Source organism: Triturus cristatus, chromosome 8, assembly GCF_964204655.1.
Source record: "Triturus cristatus chromosome 8, aTriCri1.1, whole genome shotgun sequence".
Taxonomy (NCBI): domain Eukaryota; kingdom Metazoa; phylum Chordata; class Amphibia; order Caudata; family Salamandridae; genus Triturus; species Triturus cristatus.
Window position 1 is genome coordinate 502,369,477 of NC_140591.1, and position 16,518 is coordinate 502,385,994.

Consider the following 16,518-nt stretch of genomic DNA (forward strand, 5'->3'; position numbering starts at 1 on the left):
GGGGAAAATGGCGGCTGGGTTTTGTTTTTTTCTACGTGGGGAGCGCAGAAGTTGGGAGCATCCTTCCAGGCGCAGACGAGGGGCTCAGTGAAGATAAGTAAAGGGCCACGGACTCGTCTATGGCGGGATGTGGTTCCTAGTAACGGAGGCACAGCTAATGAAGGCTTGACCTTTTAAATTTTCCAGTTTGTATTTCTTGGGCTGAAAAAACAGCACAAATAATTATAGATTTATAAAAAGCATACCAGAGCGTGCTACAACATTTGAATGCAAGCTCCTGGGACGCTTTTATGTAAAATGTTCTTTAACTTTAGTATTATTAATCTAAAACTATACTCATGAATATGTTTTTTTTAACATGAGCTGGCGAATAAAAAAAAACCTTCTTAACCGCAGTCCTGACTTAAAAGCCAGTGACTTCATAATCACGCTCTCTGCATATAAACCATGCCTCCCACTTAAAAACGTCATGTTTCAGAAACCCAATCTGAGATTCATTTGCCTTATGTTAAAAATGAACATAAAAAGTGATGTTTAATTTAAGCGGTTAAAGGGAAAATTTAAATATTCATTGGCGAGTAAAATGTTATTCGTAAAAAAGCACCAAAGAGAGTTTGGCCAGCAGAGGCTGATGCGCATTGCTATTCATAAATAAGCCCAGCGCGCGTGCAGCTGTCGTTGTAGTCTGGCCTCTGCACAGAAGGCCTATCACGGTTACACAGGGTTGTCAGACTTAGTTTAGGCCGGCCTCCGTGTTCTGTACTCCTGTATTCAAGGGCTGTCGCTGCCCATTCTACTGTCAATTGGGACATTACGTGTCATCCTCTTTCTTCTGTGATTTGAAGTATTGTCGGTAATAGTGACGCGTCTTTTGATATTTTTAGCATTAATCAAACTGTTTTTTAGGAGTTTTAAACACTTACCTGTGTCAAAGCCTGTCTACTTTTTAGAGAAACGTGTTACCTTCATGAGAATGCATATACATACTTCAGGATGGGAGCAGATAAAACGTAGAGAATGCCCACAGTCAAATGTGCCTACACATTTTAACTTTCAACGAGGTTGTCAACTGATATTCAGACATTGGCTGCTCTCACTACAATCCTTATTAATGAATTATATAATGGCCGCACTGTGCCCATTCCAGGAACAGTAACAATACTTATGTATCTGCATTACTAAACACAGCCAACAGTCATTGTATTTTGTGGTCGTTGTTGGCCGCAGTTTTATTACTCATTACATACGCCATATTTGTACAACTCACCTGGACACCTTCTTGGGACCGGGGTCATAAATCATTATCATACATTATTGCCAATTGGGTATCACTCGGTGTCATTTGGACATCATAAATCATGGGTCATAAATCATCGGGTATAATAAATCATTCTGCCGCAATCGGCCATCATTTTGTTGTCTTAAATCACTCTGCCTGATCATCATAAATCAGCAGCCATAAATCATGGTCATAAATCATTGGGATGTCATAAATCATTCTGTCACAAATCTGTCATCATTTTGTTGTCATAAATCATTCTGCATGAGCATCATAAATCATCAGCCATAAATCATCGGCTGGCCATAAATCACTGGTTTGTCTTTTGCTCATTTGCATCTCCCAGGGTCGTAAATCACCCTGACAGCTCATAGATTGTTCTTTGTTGTTTTCAACGCCCCTTTGCATGTGGGGGGTAGCCTTTCCCCGTGGTTAAGCACCATATTCCTACCTTGCTAGTCTCTTTTGTGCCCTGCCATCAGGCGGGGGCTGGGCTGCGAGTGCCGTCTCCGTTTCCTACCCCGATTTTTGTCAGGCATACTCACCCTCTGTGAGGCATCCCCGAGTGAGTGGCCCTCCTTCTACACACCGCCCTGTTGGTGTGTTTCGATAACCAAACTTAAACACCTTTTGTTTCTGCCACACCGCCAGGGAGGCTTCTGTCTTCCTGCAGCTCCCCCAACCCTATGTCGTCCCTTTGCGCCTCCCGCTGCTCTTTCTGTGCAGCCTGCCCATGCCGTTGCTCCACTCAAGCGCTAGGATACCAACTTCTAGCTTTGTCTCCGGGAGGCTGACGTCTGGGAAGCTCTGACAGCAATCTTCCCACAAACGCAAAGGTGTGCTCTGCTCCGTCCTTGCCATTATGTAGTGGCACGCTTGTGTCTTGTTCACAGTCTTACAGCACCATCTCCTCTCACCATGGGTCATATATGAAATCAAGATTGGGAGACAGTCAAATACCACTTGTGGAGGCGTGATACAACATACATTACTGAAATAACATCCTCTACTTCACCCATGCCTTGGCAGGCTCCCCCCCGGTAAGTACCCCTGTGAAACCAAGAGCCCTGATTGGTATCCGCCCGGCTGTACTACACAATCCATTGTAATTATTTCTTACTCCGGGAGGAAGAAGAAAACCCGAGATTACACTGCTGGGGTCGTAGGGCACCTAACCTATGTCTATGGAAAGTTTAATTTTGTTCCAGCAACTCTGGATGGCCCCCCCTCGTGGGCCCTTGACCTAGTGTTTCTTTTTTGTTCTTTTTTTTTTAATATCATCCCCCGGGGCCATAGTAAGTCTAATAACCGCCCTCTTCTGCAAGCGTCTGTCCCTCTCTGGGATCCGGCACACTTCAGCCTCTGCCTGTGTTCATCTTTCGCCTGTCTATTTTTTGTGAGCAATGTGGGGCCCCAGGGGGAACGTGATTATTACTACACCGGGCCCAGTATCCACTGCCTCCGATATCTGGCTGGCCACTTTCCCCAGTGCCCCTGCAGCCCAGTGACCCACATACAGCTACTGGGGTAGCAGCCTGCTGTCCAGAACTGAAGCGATTTACAAGTCTGTCGGATGTTCTGCCTCTTTTCGCCTTAGCTTCCCAGCCTTACACCCGCCCCGACTCTCCATTTCAAGAGACACTTCTGTCTCCATTTCCTTCCCCCTCACCTTGGTGTCTGAGCCGGGAGCTGATGCGAGAGCCTCTCTCTTAAGGAATTTTGCTACGCTGAACGAAATCTACTTTTGCTAGCAGGCATCGTCGTCGTTCGCAACCCCACATCCAGTACTAGCACTGGTCTTAAACCCTAATTTATTTTTTGCTAGGCGCGGTGAGGTCAACAGCCTCTTCCAGCCTTAGATTCCCCCATTTGACCTCGTCTAGCTCCTGGAGAATTGGGTAGAGTACAGCAGGCACTAGGATCCTCTTACTGGGGAATGGGACTTGTGTGTATCCTTAACACCAATCAGGGGCCCATAGCGGCGATGGACTGGTTACACAGTATTTTACAGTATGAGCTCCCTAAAATAATATTTCTTATATTAACCTGAAGCCACTGTCACAGAGAATCAGGATAGCATGTGTTTTCTTATAAATTAGTTACAATTTAGTTCTATTCTGTCGCCTTGCAGGATTCCGTGGCAATATGCACGTTGTCAATACATAATAACCTTGGGCCTTACACTTAAAGTGTGAATTGTAGAAATAACTCGACCTAAAGAAATCGTTTTTTTTATTTATTTGCTGGTTGGGAGCTGCTTGTGCGCGTGTTTAGCATCACATATACTCACAACTCAATTGATAACTAATCCACTTTGGTTGCTCACATGCTGACAGATATGGACGGTAATTTGCCTCGAAAGTCAAACATTTGCTGCCCTTTTGACATGAACATTAGTGCTTGTCCTGGGGAAGACGCTGCGCCCTTTATGGAAACCAATAACACTATGGTGTACAATACAAAGTGTAATTGTTTGAATCAATTGAAAAGTATGTAACTTTTTTTTAATGTAGTTTCCTATAGCGCGAACTTGGCCCGAAGGAACCGGTGCGCTTTACACGAGCACCAGATGTGTTAAATGAGGGCATTCTTTGTGTGGCACAGGGAGATTAAGTGATTTGCCCAGCATCACAGGATGTTCCGCGTCCATGCTGCTTCTAAGAACCCTGTTTGCCAGATGTGGGGTCCCCCGCCCTAGTCGCTAGGCCAATTACCATCCCGTAGGTATTAAAGCTCTTAAGATGGACACCAGTTACATTACACAAGAATACATTCATTGTTGGTAGGCGCGTGGAGATGAAGTGATTTGCCAAAAATCACAGGAAGCTGAGCTTGCACCGGGGATAGAACCCTGTTCTCCAACTCCAAAGTCGGCCGCTGTGACCGTAAGGCCACAGCCTCTCCTTCATTTAATTTCTCTTTGGAGCAGCCCAAGACCTTTTTACCCATCACCCACTGTCTTTCTTTAGGTGTCCCCATTTCCACAGCTCTGTCCCAACACCTGATTTGGCCATACTTTTTCTTTAAAGAGTCAGTGGCATCTGTGAATTTTTCCTTAGCTGCGCCCTACAGTGAGACTTGAGTAAATAACAAATGCATCTTCATCTGCTTTCGAGTCACAGCATTTTTAATGCTAAAGAACTGTGACTAAACTTGCGAAGCTGCGACACGACGCTGCATAAATGCCTCTTTCTTTTTTTGTTCTTTTGTTCATGAATAGACCGGGCCTCACTGCCTTTCTTTTAAGGACTTGCCAATATTTCAAAAAGGGGGACAGTTCGGTTTATGTGCACCTGTCTACTGAGTTTGCATGAAAAATACACAGCGCACCAGGATATCTATAGCGTGCACAACCAATTACGGGTTTTTAATATTCTGAGATCCCAAACATCCATAAACAGGGTGATAACCAATATTAAGTTACCGCGATAAACCTCCGAATCACTCATTTAGTGAGAAATAAACCTGCAGCGTCAATCAGCGAGGAGCCTAGATTGAGCAAGGATGAGGCTGTGAGCTCCCGTCATGGGCTGTGGAGGACACGTGACCCTTACATGTAACTTTCAACTATTTGCCCAGAATCAAATGATTTTGCGTCGAAGCCGGGATTCAAACCTAGTTACCCGGCTCTAATGCCTGCAATCCTGGCCAGTATACCGCATACCCACACAGTAAGAGGTCGAGGTGACGCCAGGACCCAGACTTGGTTCCCTAATTGCAAAGTCGACAAGCTGCGGCTGCGGGGTCATTGTGCCCATATCTCCATTCCTGTAAGTGCCTGTCCTGTTCGTGCTCCAGGACTCGGCCACTATCCTTTTGTAAATAGAGCTATGTTTTATATTCCTCTATTACACCTGGCGTGAGTCCAGGCGCACAACACCCATTGGACTCACAGGGCTTCAGCCCCCCCCCCCCCCCCCCCCTCGTGTGTGACAGCCCGGGATGAGACAGTTTCCCGGCGCACACAAAGCCGCACCCGAGCACTTCACAGGTCTTTAAAAGATCATTTGCATGTTAATGAGGCCTCGCTGTTGTTTCACCCCTTCTAAGAGCCCCTGCAGCTCCGCTCTGCCTATGGCTTAAAAGATTCAGCCCCCCCCGAATTTTTTTCTTAGCCCTCCCCCCCCCCCCCGAAATTTGTCTCTAGTTGCGCCTCTGGGCGTGACTCTATCAATAATGCAGGAAACACATCTGTCCGGGGCAGCGAGATTATTTTTCAGATTTTTGTGGCCCACAAGACCAACACGGTGATACTGCCGAGGACCCACTGCACCTGGAGACCCCCAAAAACCATGGAAGGCACAGGAGACTGCCTCCTGCCGTTCCAATGTAGCCTGCACACCCAGGCAGCTATTTCTCAAAGATGGCGTAGGAGTGTACCCACAGATGACCCCGGACTATTCCAAGCCCCAAAACGGACAATGCGCAGCAGTTGCAGAGAGTTGATGGGCCTGTACCCAGTGCTTTAAATGGGCCGGTACTCGCCGGTACTGAGTACCGGCACTTCTTAAATTTATCGCTCTGAGTACCGGCACTTCTCTACTGCCCTAGAGAGTACCGGTACTCATGAAAAGGTAGGCTCATTAGCTGTGCTGGTGAGCAGGAGTGGGACGTGTCTCCGGCAGGCAAGGCGCCACTTCCGTAGCCCCGATCTGAGCCCCAGCTGAGCCAATCAGCAGGGCTCGTTTGAATAATACTGGTGCTCACTATCACGCTGTGCTTGACAGAGCATGGTCGAGATTCATTTTACCTGCTAGTGTGTGCGTGTGATTTTTGCAGCGCGTGTGTACAGGTACCCAAGCAGCAGCCCAACTCGATTCAACCGAACTTGCCGGGATTCAACCCCATGTCGGTGAACCGCTCCTGCATAGCTGCAGCTAGCGCTCAAACCCACCATTGCACCACTGCTGTCCTTCTCCGCCCGGTTCGTCGCAAGAGCAGAAAGCCTCCTCCACCGATGTCTGGGGGAGCTGGGGGTCATACCTCGGGCCTCCGGTCCTGTCTCGCCGTGGCCCTCCAAGTTCCGGCCGTGCTGCCTCCTGGTAGCCGGGCACCTGCTGGTCAGGGTCACTCTGCCCTTCGTCACGTCACCCCAGTATGCTGCGATGTCCATCCCCGACCTTGGATGCCGCGCGTCTGGTTGAGGAATGCTTGCTGCCGCTCAGCCGGCATCACCATTCCACTGTTCCATGGGCCTGGAGGAGCGCTGTTTAAAGCATCTCAAGCCAAGAGGCCGCATCGACGCCCACAAGGGCATGAACACTGGGCGGCAGCACAGTGGGGGATGGTTCGATCCCTGGAGGCTGGGGAGAGCAACACCGCGATGAGCCCGATGAACTCGAAAATCGTTGGTGCCGCTCCCCCATCTCCCTGATGTGAAGGTGAGCTGACCCAGGGGGAGCGTCGCCTTATATCCTCCACCTTCCTCTTTTTCCTTTTTTCTTGGAAGAAAGGGGAGGTTGTCTTAGGCGCGTTTCACTGCGCTGCATTTCCCGACGTCGCAAACCAGATCCGTTCCTTGCGGGCTCTGGCAGCCTTTGCTAGAACATATATTCTAATAAAGAGATGGTACAGTTAGCTGGTGCAAAATATCATGGTGTTTGTGAGAAAGATTGCGGGAGAGGAGTGGACAGCAAGAGAAATCGCTGGAGAGGCGTGGCTAGCTGAACATGGCGAGGGCTACACCTTATAGGAACTTCATGTTGGAAGCCTGAGTGTGTATTGATCCCACCCGGAACTGAGCTTACCATCCTCCCGCCAGACGAGACTCTCATGCCAGAAGTGACAGATCAGTCCAGACCATTTCTCCACTAGCAGGTCTGATCTAACATGGTTGCCTTAATGTGGTGAAAGACTGCAGCCTGGGACAACAGCAGCAACAGGGACAGACCGACCTACAGCTGTTAAGGGGGGACAGACATTGGTTTAGTAGAAGACAGAGGCGCAATAGGAGCCAAATTTCGGGGAGGGCTAGTAAAAGTTTTGGGGGGGGCTGATTCTACCAGCAATATGCAGAGTGAAGATGCAGGGGCTTTAAGAAGGGGTGAAAACACAACAAAGCCTTGTTAGCAAGTAAGTGGTCTTTTAAATACCTGTGAAGTACTCGGGTGCGGCTGTGTGTGTGCCCGGGAATCTGTCTCAGCCTGGGCTGCCACACACGACGGGGTGGGGGCTAAACCCCTTTGAGCTCAATGGGTGTTGCGTGCCTGGTAGAAGGTGCATTGCGTCTTCCATCATGTGTGAAAAAGCAGAAATTCAAGTAGCACTGATGGCCTAAGGGAGAGGTGAAGAGGGCCTCCTAGAGCTACTACTAGGGCTGGAGGACTGATGCATGGTCGAGAGTAGGTTGTCTAGCTAGATCCCCTCTCTGCCTTGTAATCTGCCGAAAGAGAGGAAGACGGATACTCTACAGGAGAGATGCAGAGAAATCACAGGTACGAAGAGGAACGTGTCAGGCACCTCAAAGGGAGTAGACTCATTGGACGAATAAAAAATTTGTTAGTATCATGCAATATTTGCCAAAGCACCAAAGATCTAAGCGCCTGATTTATACTTAGTAGATGGGATACTCCGTCACAAAGGTGGTGGATAGCTCCTCAGCCATATTACAATTACGTTGTATCCTATGGCATTTGCAATATGGCAGACAAGATATACGTCACATTTGTGATGGAGTACATGCATCCCTCAAAGTCTAAATCAGGCACTAATTTTGTTGGGCCTAAAACTGCAAAACCACAAGGTACTGTCTCAAAGCACATCATCAGCCTTACAGGATGTTAAAACTGAGAGCAACTGCCAGCACCAGCAGTAACAACACCGAACACTTGCTTTATACCTAATTGGTTAATGAGGTGTTTGGATCTAAATAGTCCTACCTAAAATTACATGTTGTTGTTTTGTTTTAGTGCATAATACATTGTTGAAAATCTGTCTTCAAGTTCTGTCTATGATTTCCTGCTTCCTTAGCAACGCCCAAACTAGCAACACAATAGGTAACCCCAAACCTATCGACAGACAGAATTTAGTGCATGAGCTGCGTACAGAAGTCACACATGCTGCTTTTGACATAATATCAGTTGAAATGATCAGAGGGCATAACACTGTTTAGAGCAGACCAAGTAATACACTTCACAAAGTCCTGGGCACCATAGAAGCCTCTAGAAAAGCAATTAGAAGTAAAATTGGTGATGTGGACATATGTTTTCTGTCACAACAAGAGGAGAGATGTCAATCGAATTGAGAAGAATGAAAACGTATTGAACGTAAAGCTTCCTTTGAAAAGTACCGATTGAAACATTACAATAACAAGTACTGGATCAAAGTGAACAAGTGAGGTTCTTAGAATTGGGGGGAAAGACTTTGAAAGCCAATCTAGAAATGGGAGCAGCAAATGGTGGGTCTGCTAAAAAGCACGCCTACTACACGCATTGTTAACATCCTGGAAGTATGTCTGGTTAAAACTGTTGCACCTCATGGCATCTTGAAATTTCATACTATGGAAAGAGCACACAAGGTCACAGTGGAACCACCCCAGCAAAACCTGTGGAGGCCCAATACTAAATGTCATATAGAAGTCTAGGAAGACAAGTCTTTTTTGTGGATCTCAACAAATTAATGATTTGTCTAAACAATCCTGCTGTGTTACCACAATGTTCATCCTTTCTGGAAGTTAAACAGAGCATATAAGACTTGGGGATAAGATATGTACTTATGTTCCCAGGAAAAAGATATTGCAGAATGGTCAATCAGACTTCTTCACTGATCCCAAAGATAACCAGAACACGGGAGAGAAAAACAGGTGCAGACAAGCGGTACTGTAAAATAACAGTGCCTGGTGACTCCAAAGGTGAATATGGGTAGTCCTGACCCCACCACATGAACAAAGTAAAATAAGAACCTGCTCAAATCGAGAAAGAGCAGCAGTAGCTGCAGTGAATATCACTATGCAGCGGAGATCACCAAAAGATCTGACTAATAGGAAATTGGACTCCATAGCTAGTTAATATGTTTCCAGACAACCATCAGGAAAGGACAACAGTCTGTTCAAAATGTTTCCCAGATCCACTGATTCCTTATTTTGATCCAGTTTGACCTCATGATATACAACCATGAATTGATGGTTTCAATATGCTGATTCCTTTCTGTTGTTTACTCGGTGTGGCATCGGTGGCATATACCTGCAAAATAGGCAGTGCCTACATGGTTATTATACTTTCCCAGCTGCAACTTCATTCATTAATTCTCACATGTGATGGCTCCATTTTACAGGAATATTGATTCTTGACGTGAAAGGTCAGAGGCATGAGACATGGGGATCAAGGAGCATAGACTCATGGAGTATTTTTTAAAGAACACATCATGCATGACAAGGACATGGGATTGGAAATGGAAGTGGCAGTGGCAGTTGTTTGCCACAACTAAGGGCCTCGTTACAGTGTCAGGCGGAAAGCCTCCGCCCGACAGTCGGCATTCCCTAAACCACATCGGATCCCTTCCGACCGGCTCAGTCAGCCTACAATCCGATTACGATGTTCGGAAAGAGACTTTAGGGGGCCGTGGGGTGCCTGCAACAGGGTGCAGGGTTATACACCCCCCCTTTTCCACATAGGAGCCTGTGTTGTTGTGCGGAAAATGGGCCTCCATAGGAAAGAATGGGAATGGGACTCCGACAGAATAGTGTTCGGTCTCATCGTAATCGGTCGGGTGGAACCATCGACCGCGAGTCGGTTTCTGAATCTAAGGCGGTGTCGGGCGGAAAGTTTCCGACTGACATCGTAATGAGGCCCTAATTCTTCTCACACTGGATATAAATGGTATCCGGTTGATTTCTTTGGGTTATGCAACCCAGCAACCAAAGAGTATTCATTTTTTCATTTATATGCATGACCTATCTATCAGGGTAGACAAAATCTTTACACTACATGCTGACATTTTTCTAACAAACAATGGAAATATCTGTGCAAATTCATCAGTGACCACAACCATTTAATGTTGGGCATGCACTTATGTGGTACTAGAATTAATATTTTTTCTACAGACAGCTCCACTGAACAACTCCATATTTAGGAGTACCCAAGAGGGGGAGACATGTCAATGTTACACTGAAACTTATGGGTCTGCCTCAGGTGCACTAGCAAAACAGGATTAGGGGCCATTGACTCAGAACATCATCTAGGATTAGAAGTGAATTGGCAAGGGAAATAACTACTTCAGAAAATTTGCCTGCGAAATCTTGGGATAGCCCTGAGATCACCTCAGACAAGAAAGAGAACTATACAAATCTTTGTCAAGGAAACTGCACTGGTTGGACTAGAGAACATATATGGTAAAAAAAACGTGATGAGAGCGACAAGATTGAAAGGTTGCTGACCTGGTTAATCACACCTTTTTACAGAAGGTTTCCAATTGACCGTCTCTTCAGTGGATATGGAAGGCTGTTTACACACAAGAGGTTAATCGGCGTTTCTGCACTATTATTCTGAATTACAGGAAGAAACAACAGAGGTATCCAGCAGAGAGCTAAAAGAGTATATATAAAGGGCAGAACTCACTGTTTCCTACTTAGGTGGAAGCGTTAAAGGCTCATTTACCCATTCAAGAAATGAGAAAAAAACGATATTTGAACTCCTCAGAGGCAGGATCCAAGGTGCTGATAGGATACCAATTGAATTCTGTATGACTTATGTGTATTTACATTCTCTGATCTTGGTTAATATGTACATAACAGCCAGCGCACAGTTTGAGTTGCCCATGTTTGTCTCCCTACCTAAATCTGGTAGAGAAAAGTTAGATAGAACATCTTTTATTCTCTTGTCAATGTTCAACATTTATTATAAAATCCTTAAAAGAATCATAGCAAGTCATGTTATTTTTTTGCTGTCAATTATTCACCCTTATCAAAGCAAACATGCCTTAGGATGCAATACATTTTCTAATATTAGAGGAATATTTCACTCTATTTACAGTTCCTTTATCTGCGATAGCTACACTACATAGTGAAAAGACCATTCATTGTATTTGTTGGTAATACACCTTAACTGTACTGCGAAGACTGAGGCAGGGCACAGTATAAAGGTACCTCATTGTATACCCAACCTGTTGTGAGGCCTGCACTGGCAGAACTATGTTAAAATCAATCAGTATTTAGCAGGAAATGGACGGCAACATCCCTCTTTTTCTTGATATTTACTGCCCATGATACCCCTTCCCAATACAATATGCCAAAAAGGGTAGGCATAGAGGCATTGTCATAGCTGTCACTACATATATAAAATTGTCACAAATAGATAATAAACTTCTTTATCTGAGCAATGTAGAGGCAGACTTAGTATTAACAATAAATATGATGAAGACCTTTGGGAAAAGATGAATTTGTCAAAATCATGTCTATTCCCCATCAGACCTGGCATAAAGGAGTCTGTTGTGATAATCACTCACTGTAATATTCGATGGGAAAACAAAACATTCTGCTTGTAAGGGATCCAGATATATCCCAGTGGGTCCTATATCATAGACTGAGTTGTGTTCATCCTAAAGGGCTGTGTTTCCTTCCGGTAATCCCTCTAGTTTTCTGTGCCGGGAACAGTCTCTTTAGTAAAAATGGTGGTGCAGTTGCAGCTCATATGCTACTTTACTAATCTTCCAGTATTCTTACCTAGTAGTTTTGTTTCCAGAATTGGATGCTATATTGACAGCTTTGATTTGTAACACCGAGTGATATAGTGTGACTCAGTACAAATTTCAGCTACCCACTCTTGAGGAAGAATTAGGAATCCCAGATTGTGATTTCTTTGCTTGATAGAAACGCAATTGCATTGGGTTGCTAGGTGAATTGCTGAAAACTCTATGCCAGAAGTGAGATAGATGTTACTAAACTTTGGAAGAAATGCAGAGATTGCTCTGCTGCTAAATGAAATGCCATGATAAATAGATTACCCAACCTTTTTTAGAGGCGCTAACCACTGTTGGGATAGATGCTGGTGAAGATTTCTTTTGGAATGATATATGTGGCTGTAGGTCAGAATATTTCTTTTAAAAATATCATCTGACACGAACATTGTGGCCTAAATATAGTTCGCAAAAATATCACTCCTGTGGGTGTTGATATTCCATTATTATTTGAATGGGGTGCATGTAGTTTAACAGTATTTAGAGCACAAAGGGACCAATTTATATAGAAAGCAGTAAAACTACATTTGTAGGTTTGTACCTATGTTTGAGTGTATATTTGCTACATCTGGGATTCACTAAATTCCCAGAAATTTCCACAAACTGCTGACCCAGATAAAGACTTCCATCAGGATTCTCCTTTTATCTGCTATGAATGTGCAAGCCAGAAAACACTTGTGTATATGCCTCGTGATCAGCATACCTTCAAAAACAAGGAATCTTGATTTTCACTTTGTTTCTGTTAGACTTGTCATTCTTAGGGTGATCTTTCCTCCAACATTTTGCCTGCTTACATCCACTTTTTGCTCTATTACATTGTTGGCCTTGGGACTCTGAGCACTTTACCACTTCTGACCAGTGCGAAAGTGCATGTGCTTCCCCCCTAAAACATGGTGATATTAGTATATACCTGATTGGCATATTTAGTTTACTTAGAAGTCCCTTGTAAAGTGGTATACTATTTACCCAGGGCCTGTAACCTAAATGCTACTAGTGGGCCTGCAGCACTGATTGTGCCACTCACACAAGTAGCCTTTCAAACATTTCTCAGGCATCCCACTCTGAATTGGCATTTAAAACCACGTGCCAAGTCGTAAACTCCCTTTTTATTAGACACAGGACACCCCTATGGTAGGCCATAGGTATCCCTAAGGGCAGGGTGCATGTCATAGTATTGACAAACAGCTAAATACATTTTCCACTACTGTTAGGCCTATTCCTCCCATGGACTAGCATTGGGAATTCCTTAATATACTTTTAAGCTGAAATTCCTGATTAGAAAGGAGTAGCTGGATCATGTTTCATATCTTTGGAATGGTAATGATACATCCTCTTTAATTATAAGGCTTGAATTAACATTTCTCTGTTCCTAACTTTGCTATGTGAGCTTGCTGCCTGTCTCCAATACACATCTGGGCTTGGTGACAGCTACACTTTGTGCATTCCCTCCAAACAGCCACAAACACAGCAAGGGTGGGTGTGACAGATGACTCATCTGAATTCATCTGAATGCTGATAGCCTTCCTGGGCAGGAAGTGGGAGAGGGAGCTCAAACTTACATCTGAATAGGCTGTGTCTTGTCTCCACACAAATGACTGATTACCCCCCATAGATAGCCTAGCAGACAGGGCTTGGATAAAAGGGGACCTGCACACTTTAAGGAGTTGTTTAGAAGTCACCATCACGTCAAAGGGACATTTGGGTATAAGTACTGGGGCTCTGACCCCACCAAATGAGTAGACTACTAGACCTCGGAAGAACTCTGATGGACTAAAGACAGCTGTGCAGAGTGCCACTTTCCCATGACTGACTGTTCTGAGGAACTGCTTCGCTAATTTGCTACGCGGCGCTCCAGCCTGCTGATCTCTACCCTGTTGAGCACAGGTATGGGACCCATTGCACTTGAGCCAAGAGTGACTCCAAGTGCTTGCTGGCTTCCCTCCTGTTTTCTCAAGCCTCAGGGACACAAAATACTTCTTGCAATCCTGCTTGTGCTGCTGGCCTCTGCCATCTGTAAGTACTACCCTTGCCTGAGGTGCTCCCTCCAATCCTGGGCCTCAGAAATGGGTTCTACATCTGTTTTTCTACAATACCGACACATTGTCACCTTTGTACTGATTGGAACCGATGCATCACGCTTCGATGCCAACGCAGAGGCTGTTTACCTACAGCAGTTCTACAGACTGCGTAGCCCAACGACTATGTTCTGCATGGTTTAACAATGACACATTGTGTTCATCTCAATGGGGTTCGAGTACAACGCATTGACCTGACTGAGTGGAAAAGATCAACGCATTATGCCCTCAGCATCAACGCTTTGCTCCACCCAAGGTACTTTTTCAGCAGGACATGCATGAGTCTCATAGCTGGCCTTCCCTTCATCGTTCTTGTCCTTAACTTTGGATTTACCCTGGTCCCTCACAACCTCAAGTAACCTTATAGGGCTATTGACTTCAAAGCACTGTTTTTGAATGTGTTCTTTAAAAATTTATATCTGAACTTCTACTGATTGGATTTTTGTCATTTTGGTCTTGTTATACTCAGATACATCTTCTCTGTTGTTCTAAACTTGTGTGGAGTCTTTTTGTGGTGCTCTCCTTGTGTTACTGTGTGGGTGTGTTGCACAAATACTTTACACATTGCCTCTTAAGTTAAGCCTGCCTGCACTGTGCCAACCTACCAGAGGGTGAGCACAGGTTTAATTGAAGTGTATATGTAGCTTACCCTGAGTAGGATTGTTGTCCCAACTTGGACTAGGTGCAAACCTCTGCCAACAAGAGACTCATATTCTAACACTTTCCTACTAACTACTTCCTCTCAAGCCATAGAAGGGAACAACTAAACAAATAATAATCTTTCGTCTCCAGAGACTAATTTGATTGAACTAGTTTAACAATATATTACATAATATATTGGCAATGGGTACAAGTAAGGCATGGCACAAGCCAGCCTGAATCACTGGAGCCAGGTGTGAATTGAATGTGACATTAACAGCAAAAGCAAAAATAATATTTTGTTATACTGACACTTTGAAGGGCAATGTCCTTGAAACATTAAGTATATGAAAGTAGGAAACCTCAATTAGAAACATTTTTGCTTTGTCACAGTACATACCACGTATGCATCTCATTTTCAAACTTCTAGGGTTAATATATTTTTATTAGAATTGTAAAACAATATTACATAGCATAAGGCATACAAAAAAGAAACAAATATATTATCATTAGTAATTTTACTGTAATAATGTCAATATACAAATACCAACTTAAAGGTATATTAAACAGGTAGAAAGAAAGACAACAGACAGAAAGACAAGAAAAGAGGGAGAGGAAAAGAGAATGTAAGTAAAATTAGAACACTGGAATGTTGAGAGCTTCATTGAAGACAATGAAGTAGGAGCAGCCTTTGTGAATTGGTATAGGCCAACTTCTCTCAACATTTCAATGTCTTAATCAACAGGTTCTGCCTTTCTCTTTCCCCTGTCTTTTGAAAATATATTCGGCAGAGGAAAGCGAAAGACAGAGGCCGTGCAAGAGGACACATGCAGCCTTCACCCTTTCCTCCTCCTGTGGCTCAGGGTCACTAGGGCTTCAGAAAGAGGGAGAGGTGAATGCTGCTCAGCTTCTCGGTCTCTATGGCTTGGCTGAACTACAAAGAACAGTTCAGCCAAGCCAGGGAGAACCAGGGGGTGACTTCAACCCCCTTTCACAGCACTTGCTGTGAATGTTCAACAGCTAAGAGCTGAGGCCCTGCATGTGGCTGTTAGCTGTAGAAGATTCACAGCAACAGCTGTGAACATAGGCCTCACAGAGCACGATGGGATTCCAACTCCCTCCGACTCCATGAGACGTTTGTATTACTACTTAAAACATTCTGCCCTGATGGGTGGAATGTTCTAATAACTTTATAGCCTGCCATAGCTGGTCTATAACGGCAATTAAAGCCCCACTCCCTTGTTCAAGTCTAATGCTTGAGTGGGCCTTTAATGGCAGGTATAGCCAGCTACGGCAAGCTAAATTAGCTGATCTAACAATCAGATAGAAATGTAGCAAAATGCAACCTTAATAAATCATTCTTATCCTCACGTTTAGTATCAACAGAGCAAATAGTTTTAATTCTATGTTTTTCACATATATGTCTCAGCAAGCCTGAAAAGATAATTTGATGTAATCACAGGATGCGATTTGTCTGAAGGCAAAAAGAAGATCTAACAACTTGTATTTTAAGCACAATTATCATACAGAGCCTATAAAATATATTTTCAAAGAAAAGTGGTATATTGATATCTAACATTAAGACCAAATTAATTTCCAAAATGCCTTAACATATTTACAATAGTATAACATGTCAAACATTGCACCCTTCTTGGTTTTACAGGAGCAGCAGAAATTTGAAGCAGATTTAGCAAAGTTAGAAACATATACTGGAGTAAAACGTACTCTGTGGTACATAAAAAGAGTGTTTGAGTGATATTCGCTGATTGAGAAGTCTTGAATACCTTGAGCAAAATTTTATTCGAAACCTGTGGCTTTAAATTCAACTGCAAAAACATCTTCCCGTATTAGCTC